Below are 19,030 nucleotides of genomic sequence, written 5' to 3'. Positions count from 1 at the left end.
AGCCCTGCCCCTGCTACTCTGGCCTTCGAAGCATTCAGTTTATTCAGGAATGGTTTAGTCCAGTTGTGCTGACCTCTCCTGTATTGTATGCTGTCTTTCCCTTCACCTAAAATAGTTCTTATCTACTATCTAATTAGTGAATACGCCTCTCCCTCACTCCCCCCTCCCTCTTCCCACCTCTCGTAACCATCAAAGAATATTTTCTTCTCTGTTTAAACTATTTCTCACGTTCTTATAATTGTGGTCTTATACAGTATTTGTCCTTTTGCAACTAACTAATTTCACTCAGCATGATGCCTTCCAGATCCCTCCATGTTATGAAATGTTTCACGGATTTGTCACTGTTCTTTATCGATGCATAGTATTCCATTGTGTGAATATACCATAATTTATTTCTCCATTCATCCATTGATGAACACCTTGGTTGCTTCCAACTTTTTTGAGCAGGGTATTGTTCAGTTTCCAAGTCTGATTTCTTTTCCCTGCTTTTCCTGTTATTGATTTCTACTTTTATGGCTTTATGGTAAGGGAAGATGCTTTGTAATATTTCAGTGTTTTGGATTCTGCTAAGGGTTGCTTTATGACCTAATCTGTGGTCTATTCTAGAGAATGTTCCACGTGCACTAGAAAAGAAAGTACACTAGGCTGCTGTTGGGTAGAGTGTTCTGTATATGTCTATGAGGTCAAGTTGGCTGATTGTGGCATTTAGATCTTCTGTACCTTTATTGAACTTCTTTCTGGATGTTCTGTCCTTCACCAAAAGTTGTGTGTTGAAGTCTCCTACCATAATTGTGGAGCTGTCTATCTCACTTTTCAATGTTGATAGAGTTTGTTTTATGTATCTTGGAGCCCTGTCATTGGGGGTATAAGTATTTAATATGGTTATATCCTCCTGGAATATTGTCCCTTTAATCATTATGTAGTGTCCTTCCTTATCCTTTGTGGTGGATTTAACTTTAAAGTCTATTTTGTCAGAAATAAATATTGCCACTCCTGCTCTTTTTTGCTTATTGTTTGCTTGATATATTTTTTCCATCCTTTGAGTTTTTTTTTTTTTTTTTGAGTTTTTGTTTGTGCCTCTAAGTCTAATGTGTGTCTCTTGTAGGCAACGTATAGACAGATCATGCTTTTTTATCCATTCTGCCACTCTCTGTCTCTTTATTGGTGCATTTAGTCCATTTACATTCAGTGTAATTATGGATAGGTATGAGTTTAGTGCTGTCATTTTGATGTCTTTTGTTGTGTGTTGTTGACAATTTCTTTTTCCCACTTAATTTTTTGTGCTGAGTAGTTTATATGTCTTTTCCTCTTATTTGTTGTTGTCAATTTTGTTTCTGCTGAGTCTCTGTTTTTTTTTTTTTTTTTTGTATTTTATTTTGATGAGTAGGATTGTTAGTCTCCTTTGTGGTTACCTTAATATTCACTCCTATTTTTTGTGTGTTTAAACCTAGCTTTTATTTCTTTATATCACCTTGTCTTCCTCTCCATATGAAAGATCTAAGAGTGCATTTCTTAGTACCTCTTTGTTGTTTTAATGTCTTCTTTTACATAATAACATCACCGTTTCCCTCTTTTGAGCATTTTTTTTTATCTTGATTTATTTTTGTGATCTCCCTATCTGGGTTGACATCTGGTTGCTCTGTCCTGTGTTCCAGTCTTGAGTCGATATCTGATATTATTGATTTTCTAACCAGAGAACCCTTTAGTATTTCTTGTAGTTTTGGTTCAGTTTTTACAAATTCCCTAAACTTCCATTTATCTGGAAATGTCCTAATTTCACCTTCATATGTGAGAGACAGTTTTCCTGGATATATGATTCTTGGCTGGCAATTCTTTTCCTTCAATGCTTTATATAAATCATCCCATTACCTTCTTGCCTGCATGGTTTCTGCCAAGTAGTCCAAGCTTATTTTATCGACTCTCCTTTGTAGGCGACTTTTCGTTTATCCCTAGCTGCTCTTAAAATTCTCTCTTTATCTTTGGTTTTGGCAAGTTTGATTATGTCTTGGTGACTTTCTTTTAAGATCTACCTTACGTGGAGTTCGATGAGCATCTTGGATAGATATCTTCTCATCTTTCACCATATCAGGGAAGTTTTTTGCCAACAAATCTTCAGCAATTCTCTCTGTATTTTCTGTTATCCCTCCCTGTCCTGGTACTCAGATCACTTGTAGGTTATTTCTCTTGATAGAGTCCCACATGATTCTTAGGGTTTCTTCATTTTTTTTAATTCTTTTATCTGATTTTTCTTCAAATATATTAGTGCCAAGTGCTTTATCTTCAATCACCCTAATTCTGCCTTCCACTTGCTCAATTCTGCTCCTCTGACTTTCTATTGATTCAGCTGTGAGGATTTTTGTTTTCTTTATGTTGAGGCATAATTCATACTGAAGGCTTTAGTCTTTGAAGTTCATCAGTAAGTGCAGCAAGTCCTTTTGACCTTCAGCAAGCAAGGTTGTGTCATCTGCATAATACAGATTGTTGATGAGTCTTCTTCCAATTTTGATGCCGTGTTTTTCTTCATATAGTCCAGCTTCTCTGATTAGTTGCTCAGCATACAGACTGAATAGGTACGGTGAAAGGATATAACCCTGACACACATCTTTTCTGACTTTAAACCACGTAGCATCTTGTTCTGTTTGAACAACTGCCTTTTTATCTATGTACAGGTTCCTCATGAACAGAATTAAGTGTTCCAGAATTCTTATTCTTCACAATGTTATCCATAATTTGTTATAATCCACACAGTCTGATGCCTTTGCATAGTCAGAAAACACAGGTAAATATTTTTCTGGTATTCTCTGCTTTCAGCCAGGATCCATCTGACATCAGCAATGATGCTCCTCATTCCATGTCCTCTTCTTAATCTGACTTGAATTTCTGGCTATTCCCTGTAGATGTACTGTTGCAACTGTTTTTGAGCTATCTTCAGCAAAATTTTCCTTGGGTGAGATATTAATGTAATTGTTCAATAGTTTCTGCATTTGGGTGGATCACCTTTCTTTGGAATAGGCCTAAATATGGATCTCTTCTGGTTGGCTGGCCAGGTAGCTGTCTTCCAAATTTTTTTGCATCGACAAGTGAGCACTTCCATCACTACATCAGTTTGTTGAAACCTCTCAGCTGGTATCCTGTCGGTTCCTGGAGCCTTGTTTTACACCAGTGTCTTCAGTGTAGCTTAGGCTTCTTCCTTCAGTACTGCTGGTTCTTGATAATATGCTACCTCCTGAAATGGTTGAACATCCACCAGTTCTTTTGGTACAGTGACTGTGTATTCCTTCTATCTGCTTTCGATGCTTCCTGAGTCGTTCAGTATTTTGCCCATAGAGTCATTTACTATTGAAACTTGAGGCTTGAATTTTTTCTTCAGTTCTTTCAGCTTGAGAAATGCCATTTGGTTTTCTTACTCCAGGTCTTTGCACATGTCATTATAATACTTTACTTTGCCTTCTTGAGATAGCCTTTGAAATTTGCTGTTCAGCTCTTTTACTTCATCATCTCGTCATCATTCTGACTCACAGCCAGTCTAAAACAGTCTAAAATTTACCCCTGACTTTTTTGTAAGAAAATAATTTATGCTGTAGGGAATAAACTCAACCTCGGCACTATGGACAGTTTAGACCAAATAATTTTTTGTTGTGGGTGGCTCTGCTGTTCCTTTTGGGATGTTGAGCATTATCCCTGCCCCTATCAACTAGATGGCATTAGTACACTCCCCACAGTGGTGACAATCGAAAGTGTCTCCAGATATTCTCAAATATCCCTGGAGTGGGGGGAGGGAAAAAATTGCCCAGGTTGAATGAAAAACACAGCTCTTGGAGGACTTGATGAGGCAAAACTGCCTAAAAAAACAGATTTCCTGTGTCTGTAGAGGTTTTTTTTTTCTCCTTGTGGTGTTTTATCTTCAAGTGCCGAGGAACCGATTGAGCATGTGATTTTCAGATGTTAAAGGAGTCCATTTATAGCTAATCAGTTAGCTTTAATGTGATTCGAACAATGCAGGTTCTTGTATCACAAAGGAGTTAAAGACATCAAATGACACACAATTGTACCATTAACTCCACCCTCTACCAGATTATCTGGCAAAGTATGCCATTTAAAGGATTAGGGGCACAAGTTTCCTGGGGGAGCTGCCTTATATTTTGTTCTTATTGGCAATGAAAGAGGAAATGTACCTTGTCCCAAAACACTGGCAGTTCGAATTCACCAACTGCTCCTTGGAAATCCTATGGGGCAGTTCTACTCTGTCCTATAGGGTTGCTCTGAGTTGGAATTCTTTTAAAACACTATCTTACACACATGATTTTCAAACTTTTTTTTTGTTTGTTTGTTTAAGCAGAAGTCTTTTTTTCCTTAACTGTTGCAAAAATTCCTAGCATAAAAGAGACTAAAAAAATTATTGATATTGTTTTTGTAAAGTCAAATTTATAGTATTATAATAAACTTATCCTAAAGTCAACAAATCTTAATAGAGACTTTTCCTATGAACATTGGTGTTTAAAATCAAGAGTTAGGGGAGATAGTTGCCGGGTTACATATGGTAAGTTTTGTCATCCAATTTATTTCTGTATTTTTTTTTTCTCTTTTTGAGCGACACAGTTTCAAGAAAAGTCATAATTCATACTGATGGGGTTTAGTATTCTGAATTTATACTTCTAGATATGAAGACAGAAGCAGTCCTGAGTCTAAAAAAAAAAAAAAAATTAGAGCTATACGATATTATTATATTAGAGCTATATTAACAAGTGATACATTTACAGTAAATTCAAATATCTATGTAAGAATGGTAAAAGAAATTAGCCGCTCAAGTTAACATGTTTATGTTTTCCTATTTTGTATAGGATATATTTCAGTGTGATCCCTGGTGGTGCAGTGGTTAAGACCTTGGCTGCTAACCAGAACGTCAGCAGTTTGAATCCACCAGCTGCTCCTTAGAAACCCAATGGGGCAGTTCTACTCTGTCCTGTAGGGTTGCTATGAGTCCGAATCCACTCCATGGCAATGGGTTCGGTTTTTTTGGTACCCAAAGATCCTTCTGGAGTCTCTAGAATGTTGGTCAAGGAAAGACTGCCCTTGACTCTGTACACTGTGTCCTGTCAGTAGCAGGAGTGCTTTTGGGTGACACTGAAGCTTGGGAAACTCATCTGTCATCAAGGTGGTAGAGAAACTGTTGAAAGAAATACCCTTATGACATTCCAGTGAGCCAATTTGTATCATTGAATTACTGTCAGCATTTCTCAAAAGTGAGCTAAGAAACTACTTCCCAATGATTCAAAGGGTGTGTGACTCTCACTGACCCATAGTGACTAGAGGAGAATTTGCTGGGTAGCTTTGTTGAAAGGCAGCTTAAGTCAGCTCTAAACCCCCACTCGGTGTTGGTCTCTGAAGGTCTCATAGGTATTGCCATGTAGAGGTTTTTCAGGCAGTGTTAGCTGGCTAGTGCTCTCATGTGCTCCAAGGAGTTCTGAAATGAAACAAAATTGGCTTAATACTAAATTGTAAATGAGCTAGTGCTCTGATGTTTGCACTTGCCTTGAAAAACAGGTTTAAAAGATGTGGAAATCTGTCCATCAAGATCACCGAAGAAAGAAATTCAAAAGAATATGTCATTATCTCAGATAGTTCTGCCAATCCCTATCTTTGGAAGTGAACAAAAGCTTGTTTGGCTTTTGTCTGGTCTTCCCCGTTTTTCAAAGCCCAGTTTAAGTTCTGTTTTGTCTAAGAAAGTTTCCTGGGTTGCTTCAGACTGTCTCACCTCCCCTTTACCGCTGCTTCCCCTTCATCTGGCAACTTGCCTGTTATAATGATTGCCTTTGCAATGGTCATTCCTTGTAATCCTTACCAAGAGGTAAGTATTATTACAACATTTTATAGATAAGCTGATACAGGCTAACAGTGGTGTATTTTTAACTGTGGGATTAGCATTACATCACTCCTTCCTACCTAACCTATAAGCCTCACAAGAACTGGAATCGGGTTTCTTATCTCTTGGTATTTCAACTTTCCCCGTATACTCAAAGGAACAAGTTGTTGATGATAATGATTGATGTTACCTTCTATCTACTCCATGAAGGTGAGGGCCTTCTGGGTCAGTGGTAGAATTCTCACCTCTCATGCAGGAGACCTGGATTTGATTCCCAGCCAGCGCACCTCATACTCAGCCAACACCCCAGCTACCAACCGTCTGTTAGTGGAGGTTTGCATGTTGCTATGATGCTATACAGGTTTTAGCGGGGCTTCCAGACTAAGACAGACTAGGAAGAAAGACCTGGTAATCTACTTCTGAAAATCTGAAAATCAACGGTCCAATCCCCAGCCTATCATGGGGACGGTGCAGGACTGGACAGTGTTTTGTTCTATTGTCCGTGGGGTTGCCATGAACAGAGAAGGCTGACTCCACGGCCAAGAACAACAGCAAACTCTGTGAAGACAGGGTTCTTAACTTAAATACATATAAATGCTACGGAGGTCATCTTTTAAGCTGTGACAGCCATATGAAGTCAGGAAAATATATTAAGTGTGAAGAGAAGAAATGCTAAATATGTGGGACTTGACCATTTTGAGAGTCCATCAATGTTGCTTTTGAAACTCAGGAAACTTTGCTCAGCATTTTGTTTAAAAGAGGAAGAAAATGTTTAAAAAGTGAGGCACATTGTGACTATTTGTATATTCTCTGGTTGATTTCCTGCATTACATCTTTGAAAGTTTCCTGATTTTCATAGATATTCTGGTACTGAGTGGTATTTCCTGTTTCAGCCCAGAAAATAGGATTTGATTCTTACGGGAAGCATCAGTACCAGCATCAGCTGCAATGACAAAGATGTTGAAAGGGTGACTAGTACATGGAAACACATTTGAATATTGATCTTAAAATAAACCACACACACTGAGTAAATACATAAATCTTTATGAATAACTATGACCTCATCATAAATTTAAGTCTGATTTTTATTGTCAAGAATGTTCCTTTTAAAGTTAATTCTTGCCTTGAAGAGTTGGCCAAAGATCATTTTTGTATTTTCTGTTCTTGAATACTTGAATTGTTAGATATTGTGTGTGAAAAGGCCATTCAAGGCAGAATCATGGAAATTACAGACGGAAAATTAGGTCATTTTCCTTCTTTTTCAGTACAGGTTGCTTCCTTATAGAATACTCTCAAATGCCTTTGTCCATCCTTGTTTAAAATTACACGAATGGTGAGACCATTACCAGTTCCCCTGGGAGATTATTCCATCGGCTAATGGGCCTTGCTGGCTGCAGGTATGTTTTTTCTCTGATTTTCAACCTCAAATTTCTTTTGCTCAATTTCATCCCATTACCGTTTGGACCACCTATGCAGTTCCTCATAGAAGATTGCAAGGCGTTCTTTTTGTAGGAAAAGGAAGCCTCTGTCAAAGTCCGTTAAAGAAAAAAAAAATCACACGGAGTCTCATGTTGACCGTAGCTACAGAAGATAGTTCAGAAGACTAAATTCTCAGGCTCTAATTGCCTAGTAATAACTAATCTTTTATTTTAAATTCAGTTGAATGATTTTTTTTTCCCCAAATAATTGGGGGAATTCTGGTTTCCTTAAAGGAGTGGGATGTGTGTATGTATGCGTGTTGGAGCTCCATGAATAAAATAAGGAGATATTGAAGATTTCCCCTACTCTTTGGCCTAGTGCTCCTTCTAACTTATTTATTTTGGGCTTATTAGCCCTCACATCCTTTCCCATCATCGAGATAGCGAGAACAACAGGAAGCTATCCACACATACCTCTCCACATTTCAACACGGAATGCTCAGGAGATCAATTATGAGGAACTGGGTCCTTTTACATTTGGAGTGCATAATCCTGCTTTATTATGTGTGTGTATATCGAAATCTCATAATGTGGTATTATGATAGTGGGCATTTCCTAAACATAATCACAAAACTGGATTAGAAAAGGCTCATACATTCGTCTTTAAGTAGGTGGAAGAAATATTGGGCCCCTTCCCTTGGGCACACATGAGGGCTCTCATTCATGGGGAAATGAAATAAGCGATTTGACCGGTTTGGTGTTGGGTTGTCTAGAATTCATTCCCCAGTGAGTTAGACTTGTGTCAGTGTGTCCAGTTCAGACTTGTATTTCTATCCATAACCTGGGCCTTGTGAGTCTGCCACATCTCAGAGTATGAGCTACTCAAGGCACAAGCTATGTCTTAATTGGTGTTCATTACCCAGGGGTAGGCCCAGTGCCTGGCAGATATCAGGGGCTTAATGTATGTTTGGGGATAAGGAATTATGAGACATGTACAAATTAGAAAAAGCAGAGAAGAACAGTCATTTAGTATTTTTAACATTCAATGCTGATAATTTTTAATATCCCTAAATGAAAAAAGTGGTTCAATAATTATGATATGAAATGAATAATAATAATAGAAAAACATAGATAACATTTTATTAAATTTGTTATTTATAATCATGCATGTAAATAAATTTAACATAAAACTAAAATAACTATTATAGAACAAGACATTTTAATTACATAGATACAAATTAATATACAATGCATTAATCCATTTCTCGAGAAAAGGGGAAATTTTTATATTGCAGTGTTCTCTGTTCCATTATTTTAAACTTTTAAACACAACTCCAAGTGGTCACACAGAAAGGCAGGATTGCAGTAACTCAAGATCTCTTTCCTTGTCTTCACAATCGTCATTTATTTTGAATCCACTGTTTTAGATGTAGGAATATGTAATGCCCAGGGGGTTGGAAACACAAACTGTACTCTGGCGAGCTCAAAGGATTCTGAATCATTTTGAACTTTCAAAATGAGTGGGTATAGCTGAGGCTCTGGGCATACAAATAGGAGTCCTTTGACTTAATTTTCCATGTAAAGCCCAATGTTTATTTTAGAATAATCTTTATATATTTGAAGCTTGCATATATTTTATTAAAACTCAATAGTAACTGCAGCAATTGTTTAGAACTCGGACCAACAAAAGGTTTTTGGGGTGGGTGAGTATTTTATTATTGACATTGTTTAGAATTGATAGCTCATGGTGAAGACAAAAAGCAGACTGACTTAGTTGCTTTTATTATTTTTTTTTATGTTCTCTACAGACAATGTATTGCTTGCCACTGGGGCAGACCATGCCCTTCAGCCTGTTCTTGGAACACCATTGTGGAAGAGATTAATTTTGTTTTGAACATAATTTTTGAAAAACAAATGTTTGAAAACTCAAGTTATGCAGTATAGTATACTGTATTTTATGCAAATAACTTATGCCTTCTATGTTTGTTTGCCAACTGCTCCCTCTCCCCTGCCAGATATTTTCATAAGCGCTGCTATGCCATTTTTTTTTAAGTGTTGCTGTAAAGAAAAATTAGCATAGTACTTTCGAAAATACCTGGGGGGGGGGGGGTGGAGTTAGGTGGGGTAGGGAGTGGTTGGCAAATGTAGAAGGGGCACATTATTTGTGTAAAAATATGTTTTTTTGGCTTCTACAATTAATTAATAGGTATTTAATAAATGTTTTTTGAATGTCTAACTAGAGGAGAACATAGAGTTTGGATGAGATCCCTCAGAAAGAGGCAGACAAAAAGTAGCGTGCCAGTAGTAGGGCACGAGGGCAGAGTAGGAAGGGCATCAGCAGTTTGGAAAGGGAAGTGAGCAGTAAATCAAAGAACAAATGTTAAGTTCAGTTGATGATTGTCCTGGGGTGTATGTGAGAAGAAGAGAAGCAAGTCCATTTTTCTAGGCTTAACTTCCCATCTCATACTTTTGATTTCTACCTTTGACCAGAGTTAGCCATACATGCTTTCCCCATTCTGCTGCCCAGTTTCTGGAAGTCCCCTCCCACTCTTCCTTCTGCAGCTTATCTGCTTCTGTCAGGCAATTCCATGATGAAACTGTGTAAAACGGGGAAGCACTAAAGTGTATCTCAGCGTCATCCACCAAACACAGTGCTAGAAGTAGGGAGTACTTTGTATTAAAGTTTTTCTGACCCTCTGCTCAGCCTGAGTTTGCACTTGGTGAGCTGGAGCTGGCAGGGGAAATCACCACCCTTTACAGACTTTTTTGTACACTTCCTCTCCAGGTGGAGCAAGGGTTCCAGTTACTGTCGAGTTGATTCCAACTCACGGTGACCCCATGTGTGTCCAAGTTGAACTTTGCTCCATATGGTTTTCAATGGCTGATCTTTTGGAATTAGATCACCAGGCCTTTCTTCTAAGGCACCCCTTGGTGAATTCAAACCTCCAGCTTCTGGGTTAGCAGCCACGTGGATTAACTCTTTGTACCATCCAGGGACTCCATGGATCAAGGATAGATACGTACAATTTTTGAGCTAGCTCATTCTGTTGTAGTCCTCTCCATCTTACTCAAGAACAATCTAACACAAATACATGAGAATGCTCTGTGACCTGTTTAAATCTCAGTACCTCCATTTCCTACTCACTAATTAAAAAAAAAAGGAAATCAACTTTGATTGTTTTTTGTCACTATTAATATACAATAACAAAGAACTATTTAAGGGGAGGAGCCCTGGTGACACAATGGTTAAGAGCTCAGCTACTAACCAAAAGGTTGGTGGTTCAAAACCACCAGCCACTCCACGGGGGAAAGATGTGACAGCCTATTTTCGTAAAGATTTACAGCCTTGGAACTCTATGGGGCAGTTGTATTCTGTCCTATAGGCTTGCTATGAGTTGGAATCAAGTTGATGGCAACAGGTTTGGTTTGAGTTTATAGTCTGTTGTTTATGGCCTACATGATCTTAATCTTCATAGACAAGTTTTGGAATAATGCCTGGTGTTAGGGGTGGTTCAAATAGAACATGTTGTTGAGGGATGTCACTTTATTCTTTCCAAGTCAGAAAGAGCCAATGGAAGAACAGATCGGGTCATGAAACAACCACCATTATCTAATTGGAGGTGCACTCTGAGACCAAGTGTTTACATCCCAAGCTCACCATTATTGTATTTAATGATTGGAATGTTCACTGTCTTCAGCTCCTGCCACACCTTGTTTGGGTTACTCATGTGCAAAGTGACTTTCAACAAAATGAAGTAAGCGACACTGGGCAAAATTAGATGATATGTGAATTAAAAGTAGTTTTAAAAAACAGAGATCATCAAAAAGTATAATGCAATATCTACCTATTGACATTTAGGTTACCAGGTGTGATGGTTAAGGTTGTGTTTCAACTTGGCTGGGCCATGATTCTCAGTGGTTTGGCAGTTATGTAATGATGTAGTTTGGTAGTTATGTAATGATGTAATCATCCTCCATGATATGACCAGCTGATCAGTTGTAAGGGGATTTTCTTTGGGCATGTGGCCTGCATCCAATATATATATGGACGTCCTGGTAAAGCTCCCTTTCTTGCTCTGGATCTTGCATCTGGTTCATCATCATCTGACCTCAGGTTCTTGGGACTTGAGCCAGTTGCCTGCTGTATTGCCTGCCTATCTTCGTATTCGTAGGCCTCCAAAGCCTGTGAACCAACAGTCTGCTGCCTTACCTGCCGATCTTGGATTTGTCAGCCTTTGTAACCCATGAGCCAGTGGCCTGCCATCTGACCCGCTGATCATGGGTTTGTCAGCGCCTGCAGCTACATTAGTCAGGAGAATCCTTCAGCCTGATGCCAGCCTCTAAAACTGTATGAGCCATTTCCTTGAGATAAATCTCTCTCTCTCTATATATATATATACACGCTTCACTGGTTTTGCTTCCCTAGAGAACTGAGCCTAAGACATCAGACTAGAGTTAGCATGGGTTATTAGGAAAAGAAAGCTGTGATTACCATGGAGACTATTTGGCAATAAGAAATAACAATAATGATGTTTGATTTAAGCCTTTTCTCCTCAGGGCTCACATATGCAATAATTTCTTTTCATAATATACTGAGAGTGTAGGGAGGAACGGGTATCATTATCTCCATTTAATAGAAGGTGAAACTGAGGCACAGAGAAAGGATTTGTATGTGAGCAGAGTGACTCATTGGTAGGATTGGAAATAGAAAAATATCTTCTAGATTTCTGGTCCTGGGGCCTCTGACTATAAATTCCCTTCTGCTGATACTGGGCAGCAAAAAAAAAAACAAAAAACCAAAAATGAAACCTGCTGCCGTCGTGTTGTTTCTGAGTCATAGAGGCCCTATACGACAGAGTAGAACTGCCCCATGGAGTTTCCAAGGAGCACCTGGTGGATTCAAACTGCCAACCTTTTGGTTAGCAGCCTGAACCACTATGCCACCAGGGTTTCCACTGGGCAGCAAAAGGGTACCCCAAGTCCTCAAAAAACAGTAGGAGTTAGCTCATCTCTTGAGCTTTCCAAACAGATGCCGTGCAGAGGTGATGGCTAAATAACATAGGCGTTGGTTGGAGAGCCACAGTTTTCTAAGGTATTTACTTCATTGTTTCTAACTTCATTAGGTCAAGAAAAGAGAAAATTATAATTTCCGTGAGCTTTGTTTTCTTGGCTTAGAAGCCACGAGCCCCAGTTAAAAGGCTCCCTGAATAAGTGGCTCCTCTGTGTTCAGGCGGAGACCACCCCCTGACCCAGAGATGTGCTTTCGCAACATTCAGATGGAGATTTTCAGAGGTCCTAAATAAGACAGACAACACAATCCCATAGTCAAAAGTCAGACCTATTTTAATCTCTGAGTGAGGCTATTACTCTAGGACAAGGCCCTTCTTGTCTGATTCCCTGCTATTTTCAGTGATTCACAAGCCTAAATCTCTTTCATCTGAGAGTACGGAGCTACATCCCTCTTTCAGATTTGTTTGTGAGTTAAAATAGTTCCCATCCTCACTGTTCTTGAAGTGTCTTCTTATAGTCAAACAATTCCTCTGGCTGTGAGCCTAGATGAGCCCCTGGGGAGGGAGAGCCAGGGCCCACTTGGAAGGCAACACCAGGGAAGAATCCAGAGAGTGGCCGGAAGTTGGGTTGCTGCTTGCTGGGATGGTCCCACGGAGGCTCTGAGCCAATAACCCAGCATGGTTGGGGGATTGACTTCTTTTAGAGAAGGCCGGTGCTCTGGACAGCTTCAGCATCACAGTCACGCACGTGCTGGTCTTCTACTATCTGCTGAAGCATACACATGCCAGTGTTTTGGTCCAAGTCCCATCATTCTAGTACCCAGTGGAGTTAGGATGAAAGACTCTCTTAGTTTCTTGCTGACACATGCCCCATATTCAGTCATAACTGGTCCACTTGGATCGACTGTATTCATATTTATGGGTTATTTTTCCAAAGTGAATGCTGAACTATCAAAGACTTTATCCAGTTTTCATATATCCTAGAGTTTTTGAAAGGAACCCTGGTGGCACAATGGTTAAGTGCTGGGCCACTAACTGACAGGTTAGCGCTTTGAACTCATCAGCTGCTCCATAGGAGAAAGATGTGGCAGTCTACTTCCAGAAAGATTATAGCTTTGGTGTTTTTGAGTTTGCTAGTTTTCTGCTTTTTTCTTATATCTATGTCTATGGTTGAATTGGAAACCCTGGTGGCATAGAGGTTAAGAGCTGCGGCTGCCAGCCAAAAGGTCGGCAGTTTGAATCCACCAGGAGTTCCTTGGAAACCCTATGGGGCAGTTCTACTCTGTCCTATAGGGTCGCTATGAGTTGGAATCGACTTGGCGGCAGTGGGTTTGGTTTGGCTTTTGGTTATGGTTGGATTCTCTGAAGTCACTGTTTTTAATTGTTTAATACTTCAATTTGTTGGAGGCAGAGAAGGGTTTGAGAAATGTGGCCTGAGCTAGGCTTCAGAGGATCTGAATAGAGTAATAATGACTTACCATCTATTGAGTGCTTGTTCCTTGCTAGGCACTGTGCAAGAGCATTACATGTACAATGAAGCCAGGACCTGTATAAGGCGGAGGCCTGTCAGGGAAGGGCAACTCAAATATTTCCCACTAAAATGGGTGATAGAAAAGTGATAACCCTGCACCCTGTCAAAGGTAGAAAACTTGCGAGATCCAGAAAAACAAGGCAGTCCTGTAGAATTCTGGCTGTCGCAGGTTTCACAGTATTACCTAACTTAATTGTCATAAGAATCCCATGGGATCATTTACAGATAATAAAATGAAGGTTTAGGGGTGTTAGGTAATATTTGCCAAGTGCCACAATTAGCTTGTGGATACAATCAGGATTTCATCTCAGGTGTTCAAGCTGCTATACACAGTATACATCCAATTTTGTTGCAACTTTGAAAATAAATGTTTGACTCTCCATCCAATGCCAATGTCTTGGTGAAGCTCATAAAATAAAATATTTTCTCTTTTCTTTCTTTACTCTCTCTGTCTCTAAAGAAAAGGTCCCCGAAGTCAGCGAGAAACTCTGGTGAGTTGCCCTTTTCTTTTGTTTATAGGAGGAAATGTGAACTTCATGGTTGTTCCACACATTCTTGCCACTTCCCCAAATCAAAGAAAAAAGCATGGTTCTGATGCATGTTTTCATATCAAAAGGTCAAAACCAAAGGTCCTTTAGCTTGCCACGAGGAAACAGTGGGAAGAGAGCATTGTCACAAAAATACCAGGAGCTGCAAAAAATTTTTAAAAAGTTTTGTGGGGGATAACATTTTGTTTCTGAGTTCTGGTCCAAATCTAATGTTTTCAGAAGTAGCAATTCAGCAGGAGACTGAAGGCGTTTGGATTTTTTTGTTGAGTCAACATCCTACCCACATAATGAAACGAAGAATTGATTACCACTACCCCTCCCCTCATCTCTCCTGACAAGTAAACAAAAAGTAAGCACTGTTTTTGCTGTAGGGTATGTCTACATCCTAGAGCAAGACGGAGAGTTAAGCCAATACTAATCCAAAATTTCAAGTCAAAGAAAAAGTGATTTGCCTTTAATTATCTAATAAAAATGTTATGGAAGCCTGAATTATCTACATACACTCTTCTCTTTGCTTGGTATAAACATAGTGACTTTGTGTTTGGGTCATTTTACTTTACAATTATTCCTCAAGATTTTCTAGTTACTAGAGAAGTTGGAAACCCTGGTGGTATAGTGGTTAAGTGCTATGGCTGCTAACCAAAAGGTCAGTAGTTCAAATCCACCAGGCGCTCCTTGGAAAATCTATGGGAGGCAGTTCTACTCTGTCCCATAGAGTCGATATGAGTCAGAATCAACTCGATATCAATGGGATCTGGTTTGGTTGGTTTTTTTACACAAGCTCAGCTGCTAACCAAAAGATCAGTTCGAATCCACCAGCCACTCTTTGGAAACCCTATGGGGCAGTTCTGCTCTGTCCTATATGATTGTGATGAGGCAGAATCGACAGCAATCGGTTTAGTTTTGATTTTTTAGACTTAGCTCAAGGAGCCCTGGTGGCACAGTGGTTAAGCACTCTACTGCTAACGGAAAGGTCGGCAGTTCAAACCCACTAGCTGCTCTGTGGGAGAGAGATGTGACGATCTGCTTCCTTAAAGATTGCAGCCTTGGAAACTCTTTGGACAGCTCTACTCCGTCCGGTAGGGTCGGTATGAGTTAGAATTGATTCGGCAGGCAATGGGTTTGGTTTGGTTTGGTTTAGACTAAGCCCGTGTGAGGAGAGGTAGCTTCAAGTTCTATTCACAGGGAAGGGCTGGGATCTAAGGTTTGGTTTTTAGGTCACCGCCAATGCTGGGGAAGGATGCAAACAGGTGTTCTCAGTGCCAACTTCACATGAGCATCACCTGCGGAGCTTTTAAAAAAGCAGACTGTTGGCTCTGGCCCCCTCTCAGGCCAACAGGGTCAGGATCTCTGGGAATGGAGCACAGGCAAGGCTGTTTCCTAAAATTCCCTACTGATTCAGAGACAGTAATCTTTGAGAATCAGTGGATTGTATCATCACCCTGGTGGTGGGACATATAACAAAGCTGGAGAATACTTCATTCAACTCACTTGTCTGAATGGTCTGCAGACTTTTGGCTTTTAAGAATATTGAAAAGAGATGAGGCCTTTTTTTAATAGCATTGTGACCTTTCATATCAGTCTAAAAAGAAAATGCCTTTCAGTTCTCCAACCTAGTTATAAAATCAAATTCTAAAACACAAAAGTTCCTTTACGAAACTGAAAAATGAAAAATCTGTATGTTCTTGTAAGTACTGCCGAAGAGAGAACAATGCAGATAAAAAAAGTATTTAAAATTATTCATGAGTTGCTTTCACTAAGTCCTTTGATTTTACACTTGGATAACTATTTACACAGCTACAACCATCTACCATATCCATTTGATGATTTAAAATAGTGGTTCTCATGCATCAAAATTACAGTTGGCTTGGGAAACCACGGATTAAACCATTTGCCGTCAAGTCAGCTCCAACTCATACAGACCCCATGTGTGTCAGAGTAGAATTGTGCTCCATAGGATTTTCAATGGCTGATTTTTTGGAAGTAGATCACCAGCCCTTTCTTCCAAGGCACCTCTGGGTGGACTTAAACTAGCAAACTTCAGTTAGCACTCAATAGCTTCACAATTTGCTCACGGGTGGATTAACGAGTACACACAGGTTTATATTAAGCAAGGTACACATGGGCTTACTTGTGTTTACTCACTAATCTGTAGTGCACAACTTTACACGAGTTTTACCACATCTTAGAAATTCTGCACTACAGATTAGTCAGTAAACACAAGTAAGCCTGTGCATATCTTGTTTATTGGGTAATCCATCTCTGCCTTTGCACCACACAGGGACACCAAAACACAGATTGCTGGGCTGCATTCCAGAGTTCCTGATTTAGTGGGTCAGGGGTAGGACTGAGTAATTTGCATTTCTAACAAGTTCCCAGATGATGCTGATGCTGCTGGTCCTGAGACCACAGAAGACCAAGGAAGAGCTTGAACACCTCTCCCAAAACAGCTCATCATATCTTAAATTGTGGGGAACAAATGTGAATATTACTTTAATATTATTTTTTCACTCCAAAAAGAATTTGAAACAATTCTCTAAAAGTATATATAATATATTAAAATTTTAAAATAAAAAAGGTGAGGTAATTTTGATGAAAAGTAATGACTGAATAAAAAAAAAGCCAAAAAACTAAACCCATTGCCGATGAGTTGATTCCGACCCATAGCGACCCTACAGAACAGAGTAGAACTGACTTGTAGGGTTTCTGAAGAGCGGCTGGTGGATTTGAACTGCCAACTTTTTGGTTAGCAGCAGTAACTCTTAACCACTACATCACCAGGGCTCCAAAGGTTGAATAGTAGAATAAAATTGGGTAGCACATTTATATAGTATATCAATTTTAAGAAAAAGTAAGATAAAGATTAAGTGTATTTCACATTTAACTGAAATATACATTAGAGAGAATCAATTCTATAAAACAAATCATTTTATACTGAGCTTTTTCTAATTTTTGAACTGCTTTGAAACTTGAGAGATAACATTTAACCGCTCTAAAACAAAGTAAAAATGGAAAATTGCCTGGCTCACCCAAGGGATAACTGCCAATGGTGTGAAATCCTGTTCTGCTCTTCCTTATGTATGTATGTAGCTTGCTTTCAAACAGAATGCAGTAACATAGTGAGTGATGACAGGCCTGGTTTATTTAATAAAACTGTGTATAGTATATAACTGAACTGAAAACTTATCTACTTGAAGGCTTGAAACTTCAGACTGATTATCTACATGGGAGCAGAAAGTCGAAAGCAGAAAGTAGTCCTAGCAAATGAAGCAGGTAAGGTGGAGTCTTGGGTCCACCTTGTTTAAAGGGTGGCGGGGGGTAGGTGTCTATGGACTGATGTTGTCAGATAGTCGATTTTTTTGAGAGAAACCATACATTGGATTTTTATACAAAATGTCACGAATATTAAGTATTGGCAACAAATTCAATTAAAAAAATATTACTTGGATCAAACAAAACACTTGTGGGCTCGATTTGAACCTGATCATTTGTAAACTCCAGTCTTCAGGGGTTAATTTAACCTAATTAATTGCCAACTCCTCTTTGCACGCTGGCAAGGTTTCAACCCAGGTGACTAATCAAACCAGAGCCAGACTTTGATTTGTGTGGTTTTTCTTTAGACCAGCAGTTCTCAAAGTGTGACTCAAATCACGTGAGCTTCTTAGAAATGCAAATTACCTGGCCTGTCCTAGACCTACTGAATCAGAAATGCTGGGTACGGAGCCAGAAATCCGTGTTTTAACAAGCCCTTCCAAGGGGTCCTGATGCCCCCTGAAGTTTGAGAAGCACTAATTTACTTGAAGAAAACTTAGGGCAGCCCCATCAAATCAGAACAGATCTGCTGGGCAGGTAAGAAGAGAGCTCCTTATTGGCATCCCAGAGCCAGAGCTCTCTGGTTATGTGACATTCCAAATGGTCCTGGGTGTTATTACTCCACTGATAAATATTTTGACTTGTCTCTCTTAAAAATATATATAATTCCTAAGTAGCATGGGGAATCTCAGCTAAAGAAGAGCTGTCAGTTTAGGGATTGGTATCAATGTCTATTTATTCATTCTTCAGAGGTTGTGGTTGTTGTGAGCTGAAACCATTCAGCCATTTCCTCTCTCAGCCTCACCCACATTTAGAGGACTTTGAGAGCAGCCCTAGCGTAGTCTTTGAAGATCATTAGAATGTGGGTATAGATTACAATAGACCCTTGCAGCTACTCTGTAATGGAAAAATAGCTTCAAATATACAAATGAGAGTCAAGGTATGCTTACAGGAGGGCTGGAAGAAAAAAGAATTCAGTCTTAAATCAGTACCGTATGTTTTCCATTATTCAGATCTTTGGCACCAAATACCAGCTTCAACTAAGCATGCTATTTTCACCAATATATTTGGCCTCTTATTGTTAAAGGGGAGCATTGAATGGTATAAGAAGCACTAGTTGGCACTGAAGGCAGTTGGTTTCTTGTCCTGTGTTTGTCCCTATCCATCTGTGTGCTCTTGGACTGGTCACTTGAAACCCTCTTTTTCTCAGTCTGTAAAATGAAGGACTTGCACCGAATGATCCCCAAGATGTTTTCAGCTCTGAAAACATCCTGTGATATTAAAGGCTTAGTGTCATGTAAGCTATGAGTCTTAGCTGATTCTCCTTCAGTTGTCTGGCTATTTGTGGA

General features: G+C 39.4%; 1 long non-coding RNA gene across 3 annotated transcripts in view; it reads left to right on the top strand.

Moving 5' to 3' along the window:
* Positions 1-2,828: 2,828 nt before the first annotated feature.
* LOC111748921 (uncharacterized) overlaps positions 2,829-19,030 on the top strand; it is a 52,483-nt gene continuing 36,281 nt past the window's right edge. For 2 of the 3 annotated variants that reach the window (XR_010322697.1, XR_010322696.1), the window contains exon 1: positions 2,838-17,647. This is a non-coding gene — a long non-coding RNA (uncharacterized LOC111748921). Of the gene's footprint in view, positions 17,648-19,030 lie in introns of all 3 variants that reach the window. The other variant, XR_010322698.1, reaches the window with a different exon arrangement.

The sequence above is a fragment of the Loxodonta africana genome, chromosome 1, assembly GCF_030014295.1.
Source record: "Loxodonta africana isolate mLoxAfr1 chromosome 1, mLoxAfr1.hap2, whole genome shotgun sequence".
Classification (NCBI taxonomy): Eukaryota; Metazoa; Chordata; class Mammalia; order Proboscidea; family Elephantidae; genus Loxodonta; species Loxodonta africana.
Note: the sequence above shows the minus strand (reverse complement) of the source record. Positions and strands in the feature narration are given on the sequence as shown.